General features: G+C 40.8%; 1 long non-coding RNA gene across 1 annotated transcript; it reads left to right on the top strand.

Annotated features, from left to right (window-relative positions):
* The first annotated feature begins 15,091 nt into the window (after positions 1 to 15,091).
* On the top strand, positions 15,092 to 15,455 carry LOC146172496 (uncharacterized). The gene is made up of 3 exons (XR_014702536.1): positions 15,092 to 15,131; positions 15,188 to 15,346; positions 15,430 to 15,455. It is a non-coding gene; the product is annotated as an uncharacterized LOC146172496 (long non-coding RNA).
* Positions 15,456 to 18,346: the final 2,891 nt, after the last annotated feature.

The following is an 18,346-nucleotide window of genomic DNA, read 5'->3' as shown; positions in this document are numbered from 1 at the left end:
CAAACTGGATTCCAAGGGAAGGAAAGCGTAGCAGAGGGCGGCAGAAAGTTAGGTAGGCGGATGAGATTAAGAAGTTCGCAGGGGTCAAGTGGATGCAGCTAGCACAAAACCGGGTTAAGTGGAGAAATATGGGAGAGGCTTTCGCCCTGCAGTGGGTATAATCAGGCTGATGATGATGATGAACATTATCATAACATTCAATAGTCAATATTCAACATATGAAGCTTTATGTCCATAAAACAGGCCTCAATAATCACAGCCATTAATCTAGTAATATACTATGAGCTCACTATAAGCCCACATGTTAAGATAATATAGTATACTTTTTGTTTTGTATGCAAGCTTGCATGCAACTATGTATATGCAAAAGAATTGAGGCATGATAATTGCAGCCTAATAATAAACCGTGCTGGAGCCATAGGCATGTAAAAAGCCCCTGGGATGCTGAAATTCGGACACATCCAATCATGTCAGATGCATACAGAGAGGAAACTAGTGACTGCGAAGTCAATACAAATAATTTTATTCAGGGCATATTGAGGCTTCCTTTCAGTATAAGGATGGTTCAAGCTCCAATACAGCTCCATGCAGTGGGATGATAACTGTGGGCAGGCAATATTCTCACTTGAACATTTGGTCCGAGACAGGATATTTCTCTGAAGAAAAAAATAAATAAAAGGATAAAAATTTTTAGACAGTAATGAAACATTATTGAAGATGATACCTTTTTTGCAACTTTCATGCGATACACCAATGAAACCTCATTACATTACATAAGCATTTACAATGCACACAGTACACAATAAAATCAAGCAAGCAGTAAAACTAGTATGGTGAAGTGCTAAGTATTGCTTACAGAGGTCTGAAAAAAGGAAAGGAAGGATTGAGGCAATTTTTCCTAACTGATTGTGGAGAAAATATAACAGAACACTCATGTTTAACAACTTAATGTTACAATTGTATTAATAGGCATGCATTGCCTTAAGCATGCATGCTTAAAGGCAATCACTGTGAAAGGCCTTTTGCCTACACCCGCAGCACTATGTATGTGATGCTGAAATAAAATTCAAATTCTGATTCCAATTCTGAAAAGCTGAAACTTAAAAAAGACGGGTGCAATTTTGCGCTTTTCTTATATTGTAGCATGTCATCACTCAGCTTGCAAGGCAAGAACATACATTGTGCTGTGTGTGCACCTCCTCTCACTTATAAGGAATTGCCTGCTAGATGGTATGAAATAAAGGAAACTCCTCTAAAGGTAAAAAACTAGCATATGATTTGCGGTCAGGGATTGTAAGACTGAATGCTGTCAAAATGGCACTTTTACACTGTAGCAGGTATCAAGCAAAATATTGCATTCAGAAACTGATTCACCCTTTCAGAAGCTGTCTGAAGCCCTATAAAAGGCAAGGATGATCTGAGCCATTCAGACCCTATGTGACTATAATAGAAACTTGCACTCCTACATGCCTGCCCCCTCCCCACAATTTATGGGATCAATGCGGAAAGAATAATTATTTTATGACTGAAACTTGATTGATTAGGAAGGAAACAAAATACAGCCACATGCTGCCGGTAGGATCCGAACTCAACCCCTCATAAATTTTAGCATATGTAGCTGGAAGACAAGCATATATATTTTCGGGAATTCATAACCCATAAGCAACAAAAGAGTATTTCTTGAAGTTTAATATAGGTTTGGTTTGGTTTATGGGGATTAACCTCCCAGAGACTCGAGTCATAAGGGATCCTATCGTTGAAACCTGGAAATTTCTACCTCCTAGGCTTCTTCAATACGCACCGGCATCGCGCAACATACAGGCACCTTCCTTTTTATCTCCATAGAAAAGCAACCACATAGTCGAAATTTGATCACACATACTTAGGCATGGCAGTCGAGCGCCCTAACCACTCCACCGCTATGGCAAGACTGAAATACAATACATCTGTTTTCCAAATAAACTACAAACACATACTTTAGCATAAAAAGTACTCGCTGATGCAACGCAGACACTATAGATATGAATACTCTGAGAGTCTAATAAAAACTGGCAGATTCAGTCCATTGCTTGCCACACAGTAGCAAGCTATCTGTGACTAAGTGTCTCGGCATTAGGTACGAGTGCACTGCACTAAGATGAGCCTTCCCCTGACTACATACTGCAAAATCTAAAAACAAAGTGCTGAATATTGTGGGGCCCCGCTCCACAGACCTTTAAAGGCTGCGGCGCGCCGCATCTTTGAAGGGAGTGCCACTGCCCGGCATCCCCTTCCCTCAACTGCCGAGGGGAAGCTGGTCCTTGATCGGTCTCCGCTCGGACGCCCTAAAAAGAGGCGCGCGGGCGTCTCGCTCTCTCCTCTCTCCTGCTGCCCGCATGCTGTCTGCTTCCTGGCTGCTCTCATCACCTGACAACAGCACGACCCCCTGACCTCCCAATCTATCAGATGGACCTTCCTGCCCCTGAGTGAGATAGAGATGTTTGTTTCATGGCCCGCAGTGTGTGTGTCTTGCGTCTCCCTCGGGTAGAAGAATCGCTCATAAAATTGCATCCAACTGCGGCTATATTAGCATCCATGTGGTCAATTTCTCTGCTGTCATGGGAGCGCACGGCAAGGCTAACGGAGGGAGCCCTTTGTGTGACAGGTGTACGATAAATGAGCCGACAGCTGGGCATCTCGAGATGGCGCGCATCTTAGGTATTACTGGCCGAGGTTACCTGCTGACGTTGCCCGTGCCGTCAGTGTCGGCGACACAGATGCCCCGATCATACCAGCTGGGCTACTGAATCCCATACCGCCCCCGACCAAGCTGTTTCAAAAAATTTCACATGGATCTGCTCGCCTCTTTCCGACTTCATCTGCGGGTAACAAGTGGATCATCGAGTCCACTGACTACCTCACCCGCTACGCCGAAGCACTGGCCAATACTACCTCGACATAGTTGCCAAAGTTTCGGCGAGCAAATTTTCTTGCGACACGGCGCCCCAGAAGTATACTCATCACGTACAGGAGAACATCATTAACGGCGGTGCTGACGCAAGCCATCTTGACTTACAGTGATACAAGCCACCGATGTAGAACAGCGCACCATCCTCGGACCAACGGCCAACTTACCAAGCGCCTCAACAAAACAATCACAATGTGCGTCGACTCGGAGAACAAGACCTTGGACACCATATTGCATTATGTGATCTTTGCGCATAACACGGCCGTCAAGGAGGCAACCAGAGTGACCTTGCTCAAGCTTGCATATGGCATGGAGCCCACGACGACGCTCGACGCAATGCTGCCGCACATAACCGACAAGGAGAACCAGGACCCACCCCCTACCTTCAGCGTCCAGAGGATGCCCGACGATATGCCCGGTTGCGCGTAAAATACCAGCAACGCACTGATGCCCGACGATACAACTTGCGACGGAGCGACGCAGAGTATAAGCCAGGAGTCCAAGTGTGGCTTTGGACGCCGATACACGCCGCCTCGGACTGAGTGAAAAGCTGTTGCGGCGGTACTTCGGACCTCACAGAGTGCTTCGACGCATCGGACAGCTTGACTACGAGGTCATCTCCGACGGTGCGACCGCATCACAACAGCGTCGGGCGCGCCCAGAAATCGTCCATGTTGTGAGCCTCAAACCTTAAAACGCGCGCTAAAGTTATTTTAATATCTAGTATTTTGGTTACCTTTCTGTGTTTACTTTGTCAGCAACGAGTCGATGCCTTTCTAAGGTAGGAGTAATGCCGCAAATGACATCAATCTTTATTAATGCTAAAAGCTATGTTTACAGATTTCTGTCCTCAGACCGCGTCCGCAGACTGCGTGCCTAGAACGTGTCCACAAAATCGTATCCGCAGCAGTTGCGAGTAATAGAGAAGTGGTAGAGATTTATGAGTGATGTCAATCGATAGAGGATGCCATAATGTTGTGTCTTAAAAATAATTAAGACAATTATTTAATTAGGTAATTAGAGGCAAAAATGTAAGCGTAAATGCAAAAATGGTCTCAATAGAAAATGGCTTGGCACCACATTTAAATGTATCAAATGCTAAAATAGTTAAGTCAGTAAGTTATAATTACATCATGATATAACAAATGCTAAATAGTTAATTAAATCAGCCAATTGAGGCGACGTCAAGAATGTGACATCACACAACATGAAGCCGAGCCAAAAAAGGGCATAGGAAGGGACTGGCGAGCAATTTTAAAGTACCAAAGACTAAAATAGTTAATTCAGTCAATTAGGGTGATGTCAAGGATATGACATCAGGCAACCGGAAGTAGAGCCGAAAAAGGGCTTAGGAAGAGATATACGCGCAATTTGAAAGTACCAATGACTAAAATGGGTCAACAAGAAGTGAATTAATGTGACGTCAAGGATGTGACGTCACGCAACCGGAAGTAGAGCCTAAAAGGGCATAGAAAAGAATTGGCACGCACTTTTAAAGTACTAAAGAATAAAATGGGTAAATAAGAAGTGAATTAATGTGACATAGAGGATGTGACGTCACGCAACCGGAAGTAGAGCCGAAAAGGAGCTTAGGAAGGGATTGGTGCGCAATTTGAAAGTAACAAAGACTAAAATGGGTAAACAAGAAGTGAAATAAGCAACTAGAAGCAACCAGAAGGAACCAACAGCAGCGTCCATGCTTTCGCATTATTCCAATGCAGATTCTGCAGTGCTCTTTACTTTTTTGTGTGTCTTTTTTCTGCAGCCGCCAGCATGCGGCCTTATCACTCTGATACCGGCATGGGAACCAATTCTGTATTCATGGTCTGTTCATGCTCGTCGCGAGATGCACCTTTATCAGTTTCTTTGTTACGCAAGATGCGCCGAAAGGTGTCTCGAAGGTTCCGGCCACTAGTGCGTTTCTGCAATGTTCCACGTTGTGCTAGTCTCCGTTTGCGGCTTTACCTAGATGTTTCTTCACCGCCTTTAAATTGAGCGTCGGCGGGTGCGAGGAGGATCCCAGAGAGCACGTTTATTGCTATCGCCACCACCGAGTTGTTTAGTTCTTTTGCGGGCGCAAGTCAGCTCAATACGAGTTGATTCTATTACTCAGTCTTTTGGTGTTTACGGCTATGTCACCACCACGTGACAATATTGTCTGGCACATACGCGTCAAGATCAGGCTTTTCGCATACGACTGCATTCTTTATAATGAAATACGCAATCTAAACGACCAGAGAGTTTTTTAACACCACTAAAATACGAACTTGGTGCTCGAAATGGCAGATGATTACTAATCTTAAAAAGACCGTTGCAATGACAATAACACGCAAAAAGAACCCATTTACGTTTTGTTATAGCAATGGTAAACAGTGTTTATTTCTCATTACCAACTACAAGTATTTGGGAGTAATAATTATGTAAGATTCCTATTGAAGAAAATGTGTATGATATTTGGTATGATCTCACACAAATCAAGTTGTACGAGGTTACTGCATCATACACATATGATCCATATGATCCTGAATGATCCATATGATCTTGAATGACCCATATAGTCCTGAATGACCCATATAATCCTGAATGACCCATATGATCTCTATGAGATCACACAAATGTGAGCCATATGATACTATGCGATCCATATCGTACCAGGATCTGTGTGAGAAATCAATAATATCGTACGCTCATACAGCTGCCAACCATATGATATCACAAATGCAAATTACATTTTTCCATATGATAACTCATGTAGATATGTGACTGTCACGCACAGCTGACCCCAGCAACACTTCATCAGACCACTGAAAAAGATACCACGATACCACCGTCACTGCCTTGAGGAAGTGTAAAATGGGTATAGGCAATATGTGCACTGATCTATGACTCTTGCTTTCAGGCGAATTTGTCAAATTATTTATGCTGACTCAACAGGTGGCGAAGAATACAAGTAATATGCTTGTTGTAGCACTTGAGGAAGTCGATGTCCGGTAATTCTGGGTCTTAGTTCAGGCGTAATTAGTGGTCCCTGAAAGTAGCAGCGAAATTGAATAATATACGCCATATGACGAATATCAACACAGTTCCATGGCCTATGCATTTCCTGAGAACTGAGGAAAACTGGTTTTGGTAGTTCTTTCATGAACATTAGTAGCACGTGCATGACCCGATCATGCCAAATTCTTGCTCAAAGGATGTTCAGAGCAGCAATTCCTTCCAAGTGTTATTTTCTTTAAGAAACAAGCAGTAAGCATTGTAAACTTGAATCAAACTGCCCAGCTACAAACTCTTCGATATGCTTGCAGAAACAAAGATGCCAATAGTAATTAGTCTTTAATCCGAGGCGCATACTGCCACAGCTCAGAATAAGACCTAATGGTGTACGACGTCGTATGCAGGCTTGAATGACTTCAAGGCGACTCCGGCTGACACAGTTTCCTACATCGCAGACGGGTGCCTTTTTCGGTTTGCCTGCACTGAATGCGGACGCATCGTCAGAGCAAATGAGTAGTTGAACGGAGACCTAAATTTAGGTTTGCGTTTCTTCCTCAATAACAATGCACTGAACATGCACATATGGATGCAGCACATGAAATTCAGCACTGGTTACTACTGAATTTGCAGGTGATATTCTTCTCATCTACTTTTTCTCTTTGAACAAGTGAACAATGACTTTGACATCAATGGTGCTTAGGTCAAGCTAGGCACTAAGAAACTCAACAAACCCGCTCGTAAATATGGGTACTCAGGCAAGAATGGCAAACGAGGTCCTATGACCATTTTTTTTTGTTTTCAATAGAATTTTTATATGTGGTGGAAAAACCTCTTGAGACGAACAATGATCTTTAGTTGTACAGGATCCGGCGTAGTTTTCTCGGGAAAAACAATCCTATATCACTTAGGGTGACAAATGCCATTTTTGCTATTTCAAAAAATTGCAAGTTTGGAGACCTGCTATTCGCGGAACAACCTTTTGTCATCCATTACTTTTTATTCACTAAATCTGCGTATATTTTACTCTTATAAGAAGTATTAAAAACAAGGTTGGTTGTTGCAGCTAATTTAGAAAAAATAGCGAACATTGTTTCCGGAGGAACGGGCTGCAAAAATATCCATTTTTAACCTTTCATAGCGGCAAGACGCGTCTACGTTGATTGCACTAAAAATGTTTCTCTTTCTTACGCGTCTTATGTTCCTAATTGCAGGCAACATTTGGAGCTCCAGACCACTGGTGCGTTCTCCACAATGCATCAAAATCGGCCAAAAATCGAAAACAGAAAAAGGCAAATTTGATTCCCATTAAAAAGATAATCTTCGATTTTTTTTCACTCATTATCTCTCGCGATTATTCAGTACCTCAAAATATCACGGACGAAAAAAGAGTTGCATTATAATGTATAAAAATATACCAATAAATATAAAACTGAGTGCTCCCGAAAATTGCCAGATTCAGCCTTGCATTCTGGCACGATTCAGTAAAATGTAGCAACTGAAACTATTTCTCTATATTATCCAGGTTGTATTCTTAATTCTTGGAAGATTTGTTTGTTCTTTCTGCAGATTATTTTGAAATCGGCAAAAATTCCAAAAGAGCAAAAAATAGAAAGCTGATTTGAATTCAAGAAACTACCACAATTTCGATAACAATGCTGAGTACATTAGTATTATTCACTAAACGTATTACATTATGTAAAGTAACAATATCAACATAAAAACGGATGCTTTTATTCTATAGATGTGCTTACGGCTACCTAATGGAGTAGGTATCAAACATCGGCTTAGTACTTGCAACATTTAGATACATTATAATTTATGTAATTACCAAAGCCCTCACAGTGCTTGTAAATTCTTTTTTCTGCATGTTGGCAAGGGTTTAATTTAGCTTAAAATGGTATAAATTTGGTATTTCTGGAAATTTTATGGCAGAACGCAAGTGAAAGCTGATTATTTTCTCTATCCTGCCTTCTTTTTTATTGCGAGGTTCAGTAGTATTCAATCCAGTTTTGTAATTGTATTAATTAATTTCTCGAGTTTGGTAATAATTAACAATACCATATTTTTGAAGATTTTTAATGTGCACTTTAAATATACTATAAAATTGCTTTGACGCACGAGGTTTCGTGGAGTTTTGGTGGCGTTGTGGGAAACACATCTAGCGGTCTATAGCTCCAAATTCTGCCCTAAATTAACAATATAACCTACGCAATAAGCGGAAAATGTTTTAGTGCAAGCAACGCAAATCATCATGCCAGAATGTAGGTTGAAAATGCACATATTTGTAGCGCGCTGCTCCCGAAGCAAAGTTTTGCAATTTTTTATTAATCAACTGCATAAAGAAGGCACGCTTTTAATAGTACTTATAAGAATAAAAGTTTCTAGACGTGGTGAGTAAGAAACTATAATAGAAAATTTTAGTGCGCAAGCAGCCGGTCTCCAAACTAGCAACATTTTGAAAAGACAAAACACGTTTTGCAACTCTAGTGATATATGATTTTTTTTTGCGAGGAAACGACGCCGCCTCTTGCTTAACTAAGAGTCATTCCTTTGTGTCGAGACATTAGCCTACTACATATAAAAATTCATAAAAAACAGAAAATGGTCGTGGGACCTCGTTTACCGTTCCTATCCGAACACATCCATATTTATTTTCATTTCGTCTCTTCGAAAAGTGCTGGTTTAGGCAATATGGTGATTACAAATATCATCGAATATATTAGTTTTTTCACGCCTTATGCTATACCTAAAGCCCCCTATAATGTTGCAACCATAAGCCGTTATTTGTAGCTGAAACAACACAAAAGGGATTTCAATTGCAAATTGTGCACCAGTTAAATAGAAATGTGAGATAACCCGTACGCATATTATAGTAGAGTACAATTTAAAAAAGAGCAGTTACTAATTATAGGCAAAATAAATCTATGACATGCAGCGTGTGTATTACTCCGCCTAACAGTAAACATATTCGATTGTTAACATTTTAATATATTGGAAAAATTATTTTATATTCACATAAGAACACTACTAATGATGCCATCCACGCGTGTAATGCTTTGCGTGGACGACCGCGTTTTATTCCAATGCGCACGTCACTCAAAAAAAATGCGCAAGAAAAATTTTGGTGTTTATACAATTTTCAGCGAGTATGCCACAAAATTACACTAAGGAGCTCCACCTATAGTCACATCACAGAGCAAGTAATGTGGGATAACTGAGAAGAAATCAAACACTTACCCTGATCTGCCTTTCGCTTTTTGGTCGTCTTTAAGTTCTTCAGGTAGGATTTTCCAGTGATTGTCCTATTCTTTAAATCGTCTTCTAACCACAGAACACATGTCTTCTGGACACAGGTCACAAGTGATTCAACCCAATCGATCCATTTCTATGTGAAAAACCACTCCAGATGTGCATCTAAAAGGAGAAAAAAAGCAGGTATGTTTAGGAGAAATCATTCACAAGCGATAAAAAGAAGATTTGGACAACGAAATGAAATGATCACACTCAGAGTGGCAAGAAAGTGGTGGACAGATAGGAATTAAAGCAATGAAAGGCGGATACTGAAGAGAGCCATTAGGAAGAGGTTCAGCATCTATATGAATAGGCAGTAAAATTAAGGCCCACTATGGAGGTGCATGGAGCCGTTACAGGGGTGCAGCGTTACCATTTTTTTAACTCCAGTGGTTGCTATAAAGATCACGGCTATTGTTTGGCATCTCAGAAACCCCCATTGACAATTCCACATCCAAGGAAGCCAGCATCATTGGCATGTTATTTGCTGCTGTTAATGGAAAGACAGGCAGTCTTATAAATGCATGCAGATTTTCCCCTTTTTGTACAATGAAAGCGACTGAACACTGGTTGTTGTAAGAGGTCCAGCGCCCCTAGGAATAGAGAAGGAAATTAAGTTTTGCTTTCAAGAAACAGCGGTACTAAAAGGAGCTAATATGCCCACGATAATAGGATGACGGCCTGCCTTTCCATCAACAGCTGTAAACAACTTGTCATTGCTAGTCAGTTCTTTGGATAGAGTTGCCAATGCCAGAGTTTAAAACTCAAAGCAGTATAAGTAATATTTATTGCAGTCACGGCGTAAAGAATTCTAACACAGCACTCCCCCAGCTAACCAGATTCCTCCCCTGGATATCCCTGCAAAGTCCAAAATGTCCTGGAGAAAACTAACATCTATTGCATATCTACCATAGGTGCTTTTGGTGTGTTTTATCGCCGAGGATGTGCTGCGCACGTCTATAGTTTAATGATTCGGTACGGCTATAGTACGTCTAAAAGTTGGTGCGATATATGTGCATTGGACGGTTACATGGTGCGTGTGACAACTCTGCAGTATTTCTGCGCATCGGAGTCAATAAACATTGGCTGTGGTGTTTTTTGTTCTTAAACAGTTCTGCATGAAGCTAATTTATACGATTGCAATAACATGAGCGACTTCCTGCAAATTAATTATTGCCATCAGATAGCTGTAATAAATTATTGGCAAATAAATTAAAATGTCATTAAGCACCCGGATTTTGACCATATATATACTGTGACAGGTATGGCGACTTAACTTTTGTGATTGACCGTGATATGTATTACTTCTAGTCTACGTTGCCCCAAAAGTAGCGAGCGGTCATACGTGGCACAATATTCGGCTGAGCATTACTTTTGAAGTTCGCGCTTTATGTGACAAGTCTTGGACTAGGCTAAGCAGCGCAAATTATAAGCATCTCGCGCACTCCCACGGCCGTTCCGCTCCTGCGCAGGAGCTGCAAAGCAAAACTTTGGAAACCTTACTTTTTAAATATTCACCGATTTTCCGCGCAAAACCTACGGACAATTCCTAAATAACGGCGGGAATGTTCTTTTTTTTTTTTTTACTTTCTAACAACTTTTCGTCTTTGTTTTCTTTTTTTTTCTCTCGTTTTAAGTTCTCGAATGCCGGTAGTTTATAGTAACGACGGTAACGATGCCGGCACCGCTTGCCGCACTTAATGCGCACAAATAGTCGGAGCAGTTTTGTTTCGGTTTCATTCTTTTGAAACATTTTAGAAAGTTATTTTTTTTAATATAAAAGTAAAATAAAGTATTATACAATAGTTTTCCTATAAGAAAAATTACTGAAAAGTGCTGACATAAACATTTGTAATTTTTTACATGCGAATTATCCCACTAGGTGGCTAACAAGACTAACGGCTAAGCGGCTTGTTCATGCTTGCTGCCAATTTCCCGCGCATCCAAGTTCAAGGCTCAGCTACCTCAGCGCATTTCTCGTGCCTTGTCCTCTCTTCTGGCCTCTGGCGTGGCTTTGTCCATTTCTCCAAGGTCTAACGGCTCTTCGCACTCAAAGGAGAGTACGTATTTTCTGAGAATCTGCATTGGAGTGCCATTTTGCATGTCAATTGGCGGATTCGCATGCTTGGTGCATGAGCAGTTATGGTGGCTAGGTGCAGTCGTTCTGGTTCCTGCGCTCATCGCGTTTTTCACTAGTGGTCGAATGTCATTCGTCTGCCAGTAAATATGTATACATTGAGCATGCTGTCTCTGTAGATGTGAGTTCGAAATAGTAGAACCATTTCATTTTTTGTATACAGGTATAGTGGTATAGTTCGTTTGTTGTTGTTTTCATTTCTTTTTCCCGCCATGCCGAAATGCAAGCCGAATGTTCGGAAAAGAGCTCGGATAGAAGTAAACGCGTGTTTTGAAGTTTCAGCTCACTCAAAAAATTTGTGTTCACTTTCGGGACCAACTAACCGAATTGAACAGGACTCTGTGGAAGTTGCGGCGGAAGTTTCTCCTGGTAAAATGTCGCACTCATTAGGTGTTTCCAGTGAAACGATCTACTCATCTGAAGCAGGTACTTCTGGTGAAAGCTTGAGCGTCACGAACTGTGGTAGCGGCGTATTTTCCTCTCAGTCTGTCGGACTTCAGATTTCAGGATTGTCATACGAGAGCGATGACAATTCCAGTAGTGACAGCAACGTATCTGGACCCGAGTTACTTGCTAGTGAAAACGACGGCGGATTGATGTCTAGCGGGTTGAGTGGAGCGGCCGGGAAAGTTTGTGAGCGAATTGTAGAATGCATCAACAGTGGCTCTGACCTTGTGGCAGGTTTAGCAAGGTGGGCGGTGGAGGAAAACATATCGCATCAATCTTTGAACTCACTTCTGGCTTTGTTAAAAATGCACGGTTGCTTTTCAGACCTACCGAAGGATGCTCGCACGCTACTTAAGACACCGAGGACTCAGCATGTAGCTAATGTTAAAGAGGTGCCCCCTGGACATTACTGTCACTTTGGCCTAGAGAGAGGATTGATGGATGTGCTTCTCAGTGCTCCACACTTGCATGAAGTAGCCAGCCTATCATTTAATATTGATGGCTTGCCCCTCTCAAAAAGTTCGCGACAGCAGCTGTGGCCAATCCAATGCTTAGTTCACTTCAGTAACTGTGACAAGCTTGGTCCATTTGTAGTTGGTGCCTACGCTGGTGGCTCAAAACCAAATGATGCTAATTTGTTCCTATCCCCTTTTGTCTTCGAGTTGGGAACGTTGATTGAGAGAGGGATTACTGTCTGCAGGCAGAGAGTTGAAGTTGAAATCAAACATTTCATCTGTGATGCTCCAGCACGCGCATTCATCTTCAAAACTAAGGGACACAGTGGCTACTCTGGTTGTCCAAAATGTGTCATTGAGGGTGACTTCGGTGGAAAAATGTTTTATCCCACTGAACCTGCAGCACTTAGGACAGACGATTCTTTCCGCAGTCAAGCTGATGCAGAACACCATCTAGGTACATCAGTTTTGACTGAGCTTCCACTTGATTGCATTAACATGGTGCCTTTGGACCCGATGCACTTGGTGTACCTTGGTGCAATGAGGAAACTAGTTAACCTGTGGTTTTCAGGGCCATTATCTGTTCGACTTGGTCCCACAGACCGCAAAGACCTGGCAGCAAAGAGTGCAGCATTAGAAAAATGTGTTCCTAAAGTTTGTCAGAAAGCCAAGAACACTAGATGAAAAAGATCGCTGGAAAGCCACAGAATTTAGAATGTTGCTTCATTACACTGGACCAGTAATTCTGAAAGAAGTGCTGTCCACACCTGCTTTTTCAAATTTCTTGACATTGCATGTGGCTACCACTATTCTAAGCACACACTCTCTTTGCCGTGACTTTACGGATTATGCTGACAGCCTTCTCAGGCATTTTGTAGAAGGATTTGCAATGCTGTATGGTGCCGAAGAGGTGTCATATAACATTCATTGCTTGTTGCACCTTGCAGCGGATGCTCGTGTACATGGCACTCTAGATTCATTTTCTGCCTTTCCGTTTGAGAACAACCTTCAGTTTGTCAAAAAGCTTCTGCGCAAGCCTGGCTGTACGCTTAGCCAGCTCTATAACAGGCTGGAGGAAAGAAATGCACTTGTGAGATCATCATCAGTTCAGGGCGGAAAGAAAGATGAGTTTGTTCTTTTGGGAAGTCATGATCAAGGAGACCTTCCCCCTCAGTGCCAGTTCCCCATGTACACCAGTGTCAAGTTTGAGTCATTCACTCTAAGCTTGTCTCGAGGTGACAGCTGTTGTAAAATCAAAGGTGACATTATTCATATTGAGAACTTTGCTCACAGCAAGCTGGATGGAAAGCCATGTATAATTGGAAAGAAGTTTTGTTGCGTTGAGCCGTTATATCAGTATCCACTTGAGTCAACTAAACTTGGAATTGCTGTTGTCAGCAAACTGTCTGCTATGAAGTGCTGGCCTGTTGATAATGCACAGAAACTTGTCAGGCTGACATACAAGGATAAATTTGTTGTTTTGCCCCTTTTACATGCTGCTTAAATGCGTTTTCCATCCCTATTCTCTTTCCAGTTGCGTGCTGCTTAAATATTTTTTTCTTATGACAAAGCTAGCTATTTCACAGGGTACAGAGCATAGAACATAGCAGCTATTGCAAACTTCACCTTAGTGTTCACATAATATTTTAATTGTCTATATTTTACTTGGCTGTGCAATTACATAGCTATGTGATTCGGACAGCTCGCATGTTTGGTGCATTGCAGCAGAATTTTCGCTTCCCACTATTTATGCTGTGGTATTGAAGGCCATGTCCGTCTGCTTTTTGTGATGTGTGACGTTCTGTTCAGCCTTTGGTCTTTCTGTTTGTATTTTTGTGCACATCAGATCACCATATGAAGTCATATTTCAGATGTGGTACTGCATCGTTGAATTTGTTGACGAAGAAACCATTGAGCTTGTCCCAGAAACATGGGTCGTAGGCGGGAGGTGCTCTTGGCCACCCGGCCCGGGGAACAAAATGGCACTTATAAAGAAGGTGCAGGCACGAGGCTCAGACTGGGAGACATTCCGGATTGCAGTAAAGGGGACATACGGTAAGACCTTTTCATAATATCTCAAGCACTACAAGGTGAGGTTTGGGTTCCTGAGTTTAAATTAAAAAAGCATTAAATTATGCTTGATTTAAATTTTTCTGTGATTGCAATAAAAAGGTTAGTATTCATGTGCACACAGAAGCTAACTGGTTATCAAGCAATAGTTGCAATATGTCAAAGGATAGGAATAATTTATGGAAGTAAGCAGCATAGTGAGACTGCATACTGTTTGATAAAGTGCAAGGTTATAAGTCTTGAGGTATCACTTTTCTCGCATAAACACCTTTGCATGTTTGGAGGCTTGAACTTGTAGCCAAACATTGTTTACTAACTCAGTGCTCTTCAATGTCTTCACCTGCTAGAGACCTGTACTGTTATGCATGTTCCTCCATTCAGTCCAATGGCTCTCACAATTGTTCATAGTGGTTACTAAAAGGTGGCACATTCTGCCATGAATCAGTGTCTAGGTCCCATCAGTGGAGATATATCAACTCACATTAATATTTCCTGAAGGAAAAAAGACTGAAAATGAGTACATAAACACTTAATGAGTGTCAAATCGTCGAAAAATACATATCGAGAAATCCAGCCTCTGGATACCAACAGACAATTTGCCAAAGCAATAGTACCCCTTTCTGTATTTTGCTTACAGACAAATATGAAGACGGTCGGAGAAAGCTCAGTTTAGCGGAATACACATCTGACCTGGACTCTAATGATGAAAGAAGGAAGCGGAGAATTCCAGTTCGCTATGCTGACATCTCTCAGCCACCAACACCGCCACCAAGGTTTCCTGGGACATCAAGTAAATGCAAGCACTTTTGAGCAAAGAGCTGCACTACTTATGACTTTTTATTACAGCTGGTGGCGTGAGCTTTTCTCAACCACCCCTACCGCCTCAAAGTTTCCCTGGAACTTCAGCAAGTCAATGTAAGCTGCTTTTTGGATGAAAAAGCCAGGTGACTGATGAATGTTTCCTTTTTCATGTTTTAGCTGCCACTATGGACCTTTCAGAAGAAGGTAATACTCAGTGGCAATGTTACATCGAATATAAATTACTTATTAGCAATGCTTATCACTTATGTCACTGCTTTCTTTTCTAGATGAAGAATGCAACATAACAACGCACGACTCCAGTTGTGTTAATTATATTTTGATATTCTTTAGATTCTATGACTGCACTAGCACCTTATTTGTCTCGGGCGGGGAAAATCAAGTGTTTTTCAAGAGCTGTGGAGCTTTTATTTAGAATGTCCAAAAAATGAAGCAAATGCTTTTAGAATAAGAAACAGAAAATAAAAACGGTACCACTTATTCTCTGTTAAAAAGTAGTGGATGCTACTACAGCCTGAAATTATCGAACATTACGTCATGTAGACTAACGGTGGTGGCTCAGTTCAGGAAACTTATTGCGAAGTTTTGAATTTTATATTGGTAATGCATGCAGAAATGTAGAATTGTAATTCAAAACAAGAAAAGGCACTCCATGCATTATAGTATAGAGCAAACTTGTTACAGTACTTATATTACACGACATATAATAGTTTGCCTAATAATGGACTATTACAATCAGTTTTAGATGAAGCTATGCCATTTCTCTTAAAAATGTCTTCTGGGCAACATATCCATAGTATTCGATGCTTCTTTTCTTATTAGTAGGACTGCTGATATGAGATGGTATACGCTTTTAGTAATTTGAAATGTGTGTGGAAATTTTGCCATTATCGAAATTTGGCTGCTACAAAATTAATTCAAATTCAGGACCCTGTATTGAGCATCAAGGTACTTTATGCACTGAGCAAGCTCTTGCACAATTTTATGCACCTTACTTGGGGTGAAATACTTGGAGAAATGGTTTTTGACACAGTCTTGTTTGCACAAAAGCACATGCAATGGAGCTTTTTGGCCAGAGTTGCCGTAGCAGCATGAAAAAACTGGTTTGTAATGTTAATGTAAGTTGGTGGCACTTTTTGTATGTGTATTACAGGAAGCTTCAGCAGCAATCATGAAGCACCAGGCAGGCCTACTCCAACAGCCAAGCAGCAGAACCGACGCCGAGAGAGGCTTTCTGAAGAAGGTAGTAGCCTTTGGAAGTGTTCCAAAATATCCAGCATCCATTATGTATATTGTCATGCTTTCTAGTGCATAACAAAAAGTATAAGAATTGCTTCTGTCACAAAAATTATGAAGTGCTCAGTAATTGCAGTGTATGTTTTTCATCATATGTTGCATGTAGCAGCATTGGGAAAAGTTTAAATCATTAGTTGAAACCTGAAATGTCTGTTATCTTTGCCCTCAAAATGCCAAGCAGCATGATAAAGTCACTCGCTGGTATGAAAGACAGGATGTTGCCTATCAACACTATGTCTATCTTCTATGCCATTTCTTACTTTCTATTACCAAGTTGCTAGCTTTTCCTGTTTCTTTTTTTTGTAAAGGGAGGAAGGAGATTGAATATAATATGGAGCTTTATTTAGGCCTAGGTGCAAATTTTTCTTAGTGTGACTTCTTTTTTGGTAGCCTTCTTGGTGTGGCTGATTTTTATACTGAACATAAGTGCAAGGTGCCCGTGTACTTTGATGTCAGCCTTTGTTCCAGTCAAAATTATCTTGAACCCTCCTTTATGGCATATCCCTTACTTCCAGGATTGCTTTAGAGGGCCACATGTCATAAACCAAACATATTTGTTTAGTATGCAAATCATGTGTTCATTTCTTTCACTTTGCCTATTTTTGCTTCCTTGTGCTAAGATTTGCAGGCTACAAAAAGTGACCATCTAATTGGACTGACAGCGTTTTTATCTTTACAGTCTGGTTAAAGGGCTAATGTCTCTCAGTTCGTGCATACTAGTTTCATTTAAGCCAAAACTTTTAGTTCTTAGTTTAGCAGAAGTCTTTATCTGGCTCATAGTTTCGTTTCAGTAAAAAGCCCTTTTTGTTTTACAGAATTTCAGCGAGAAGTACTTACACGTCTAAGCGTACTGAGGATCATACAACAGCAGCAGGGGGAAATATTAACTGCATTAGCCTGCAGAGTCAGCAAGCAGAACAACACTGGAACCTATGAAAATGTTATCTCAGAGCAGTTTGATGATTTAAAAGACCTGCAGTGCTTTGACAGCAGCCTAACGGAAGCCAGCAGAGAAGCGCTTGTAAGTTGGCCTTTATTTTTTATTTTTGTAATCATCTATCTTTGCTCTGCCATGTGCATTTAGTCTTTATAAAAGATTCACACAAGCACTTAAGCTTATACAGCTTTCAAATTATTGTACCAGGCCTCCAAAGAGCCTGTTGTGAATTTTTTTTTATGTGTATTAGCTCTTTTCAAAGCCATTGACCAGTTTGGCTTGGCCACAGTTTCTAGTAAGGTACTGATACTTCACTTGATCTTTCTTGTAGCATAACTGTGTTTTCATTCTCAGTTTTAGTTCTTGTCGAAGATGATATGTACTTCATACCATTTTACTAAGTTTAGGGCGGATGTACAGCCTCGTTTCCCTTAAAGGTAGATATAATATATATATATATATATATATATATATATATATATATATATATATATATATATATATATATATATATATATATATATATATACATATTCTGATGTTTCTTTTTTTGTGAATTGCATCTGCCAGTGGTACAGCACCGGAAGTCCTGATGTTGCTAAAATTCTCAACTGCTGTGGTGCTGTAGTTATGATGCTTAGCTACCGATCCCAATGTCACTGGGCAAAACCCGGCTTTGATGACTGAATTTTTTGCACAAAATATCTTGTCCTTAACTATGAATGACAACGGTTTCAGCATGCATTAACTAGTAATTCACGCTGCGGCTATCTACTGCTTTGTACTTTTTTCCAGGTAATGTTCCAACTGGACTTTCATCCAAATGTTCTTGCTTTTTTTATGTTGCGTGCACTTTTGCTCCTAACAAAATTTTGTTTTTTGTTCAAAACAATTTTTATTCAAACTTCATAGGTTCCCTAGTTCTCCAGCATAGGAGGAACAAATGCGGAATC

Source organism: Amblyomma maculatum, unplaced genomic scaffold (genome assembly GCF_055883805.1).
Source record: "Amblyomma maculatum isolate TAMU_Amacu unplaced genomic scaffold, ASM5588380v1 scaffold_13, whole genome shotgun sequence".
In the NCBI taxonomy this organism is placed as follows: Eukaryota; Metazoa; Arthropoda; class Arachnida; order Ixodida; family Ixodidae; genus Amblyomma; species Amblyomma maculatum.
This window is presented reverse-complemented; position numbering and strand designations above follow the sequence as displayed.